The sequence below is a fragment of the Miniopterus natalensis genome, chromosome 16 (assembly GCF_054644295.1).
Source record: "Miniopterus natalensis isolate mMinNat1 chromosome 16, mMinNat1.hap1, whole genome shotgun sequence".
NCBI classification, from domain to species: Eukaryota; Metazoa; Chordata; class Mammalia; order Chiroptera; family Miniopteridae; genus Miniopterus; species Miniopterus natalensis.
In genome coordinates, this window is record NC_142096.1 from 24,076,350 (window position 1) to 24,079,552 (window position 3,203).

General features: G+C 44.1%; 1 pseudogene; it reads left to right on the plus strand.

Annotated features, from left to right (window-relative positions):
* The first annotated feature begins 770 nt into the window (after window positions 1-770).
* On the plus strand, window positions 771-915 carry LOC148091350 (small nucleolar RNA SNORA48; annotated as a pseudogene).
* Window positions 916-3,203: the final 2,288 nt, after the last annotated feature.

Below are 3,203 nucleotides of genomic sequence, written 5' to 3' on the forward strand. Positions count from 1 at the left end.
TGTTTTAAACATGGTGGAGGTTTTTTGTGTTTTTAAGGAAACAATAAGCAGAAAATGATTAAAACTAAACTCCATGTATTGTGAGATTGGCCTGACCACAGCCTAATCTGTCGAAATTAGCACTTCTTTTCCTTAATGCATCTTATATTTCCAATTCTTCCTTTATTCAATCTGACAGGGATGCAGGTGTGTGGGGCTCAAAAAAGAAAAGAGAAGGGGGGAAAATGGGTCCTCTCTGGGAGGCAGACAAGGCTGGCACGCTACCAGCAGATTCAGTTCTGGAAAATGAAGCCTTTGTGCTTTGAGGTGGTCTGAGGCCATTTGCTCTTAGATTTCCATTTCACTTTGCCTTGTAGCTGTCCTGCTGCACTGCCACATAGGCACCAATGCATGCATTTTTGTGCTGATTTCATTTTATATGTGGATGAGGAAGCATTTGTTGACTACCTACTAAGTGTGTACCATGAGCTAAATGCTCTCAGGTACATGAAGGTGTGGTCAAAGATTAGAAGGATAGATAGACAGCAAATAGTACCAAAAGAGAGATACAAACCAAAGGCTGTTCAGATAAGGGAGATAACACTCCTGGCTCAGGAAATCCAGGAAGGCTTCATGAAAGAGGCAGTAGAATGAGCTGGGCCTTAAATGATGATTAGGATTTCAAGAGATAGATATGGAATTAGAGCGTTTTAGAAAGAGAATCTGGCCAAAGAAAATCTATGGAGGTTCAGAGATGAGGGCTTTCTCTGAGGACATAAAAGAACCTGATTACCCCCTGGCAATGGGTAAGGAGACACCCGACTAGTAATGTTGCTTTTATATTAGTCAGGGGCAAAGCAGAGGTACAGTCCTTAGTTCATCCTAGCTTGATGCCTGTGTTGGTGGCCAGAGCTATTTCATGCCAAGGGCACATTTAAAAAAAAAAAAAAGAATCTGATTGAGGAGTGTGACAGAAAGCTAGAAAGGAAGGCTTGAAGTTAGGTCACAGATGGTCCCAAATGTGGGCAGCAGGAAGTCACCAAAGACTTTTGGGTAGAGCAATGACATGATCATATCTGTCCTTTGGAGCTTTTATCAGCACCAGGCATTCTTTGCTGGAGAGGGAGTGAGCGGGAAAAGGTAAGCATTTATGAGGCTCTCCTATTGGGAGGGATCCTCCCCCAGCTTTTATGTTTATATATTTTTCAAAGGCTCTACTCTAGCTTGGCCAGCTGCAGTTGGACAAGTCATTCAACCTCTCCATTAAATGAGAGAATTGGCAAAATGGCTGTACAGTTCTGTCCAGTTCCCAAATCTGTCATGTTAATATGACAAAGAAGAAACAGCTGGCTCACAGGGGTCAGGTTCACAGAAAAAGGGACTGGATGTTTCTTCTTAGAACAGCGCCTAGTACTGTTCACCAGAAACAATTCCTGGTTGAAAACATAGGTATTATTCTTTTCTTTCATGTTCTTCCATCTCCCTACTCCTCCACTCTTCTACCACCATGAGGTCAATAGATGCTCAGCAGCTCAAAGTGAACAGAGCTGGAAAGTAGCACAAGCCCCGTTCCCCGGAGGAAGGCCACAGAGCATGAGTGTGTTATGATGGACAGTGTTAAAGCCACGGACTTATCAAAAGGCCTGGAGTGGTGATGACTAGCATCATCAGAAAGGAGAGGATGATCGGTTAGGAAAGCCCATTTCACAATAATCTCCTTTCACCTGTACTTGATTCTGGTGAACAGTACTAGGTGCTGTTCTAAGAAGAAACATCCAGTCCCTTTTTCTGTGAACCTGACCCCTGTGAGCCAGCTGTTTCTTCTTTGTCATATTAATATCATAGACTTAGGAACTGGACAGAACTGTAGAGCCACTTTGCCAATTCCCTCATTTAATGGAGAGACTGAATGACTTGTCCAACTGCAATGGCCAAGCTAGAGCAGAGTCTTTGAAAAATATAGAAACATAAAAGCTGGAGTAGGATCCCTAGCATCCCCCCACCCTTGGAAGCAGAGGCTTCTCTGTCGCCCATGTCCTCAAGGCTGTGTGTACCCAGCCAGTCCCAGCTTCCCTGGGCTGCAGGCCAGCTGGAGAAGGCCTTCAGAACAGGTGCCAGGGTCGCAGTACCTCTGACGGTGGAAGCAGCTGACGTACCTATCCAGTGTGCGGAGAGCCTGTTTTCACTCTTAAAAACAAAAATGTAATGGAATTTTAAAGTGTTCAGAAGAGAATTTTAAGTTAAGAACATGCAACTTGTTCTGCCTGGCTAGACCAAAATGAAGAGGTTGGTGTGAAATCACTTTCTCGGCAGGAAATAAGTGAGACAGGCTATGCACTCAGTTGCTTGCCATCGGAGGTGAGAAGGAGTCGAGTCCTTCCCTCTCTGCAGTCCCTGTGGAGAATGTGCGTGGGAGCCAAGTCCCTGCTGTCGAAGTGCTCAGGCCTCGCAGCTGCTCAAAGAGGGAAAGAACAGACACCCTCTCCAAGCCAGGGCCCACAGGTCTCACCACATCAAAATACCCCCTCATGTCTTCCCTGTCTTGTGCTTTGATGTAAGAGCATAAAGGAGCAAAGAGATGGCCAGTTAAATGAGCATCAAACTCTTGGAAGTCCCGGGCAGATTTGCCTTGACCTGGACTCCCTCTAGTCACCTTTGCTAAAACGTAAGCCAGAGCTCCTATTCCCAGAGCAGGATTGGTCAGCCTGAGGACAGAGCATTGCTTTGGCCCCTGATTTATAGAAGCAAAGCAAGATTCACAGCCTCAAAGCAACCTCATGTCAGAAAACACAGAAGCCAGAAAGACTGGGCTCCCCAAGAGTAAGGTAAAGACAGATGAGCGTGTTCTGTGGTCCAGCCAATCAGCTAATGAGAGGGGGAGGGCTGGATAGTAAAATGTAGTCTTCCTGGTACATACGTCTGCAGTGTCCAGTTGAATATAATGCTTTCCACAAATGTAATTTTAATTTTTCTAGAAGCCACATTTTTAAAAAGCAAGAAGAAATAGAGAAATTAATTTTGCTATTTTTATTTAGCCCAACGTATCCAAAATGATGTCCTTTCAACATGTAGCCAATATAAATTATTAGTTAGGTATTTTACATTCTCTTGTGGCTTAAATCTTCAAAATCTGATATGTATTTTACATTCAAACACATCTCAATTCAAACCAGCCACATTTCAAGTTCTGAATGGCCACATGTGGTTAATGGCCACAGTATTGA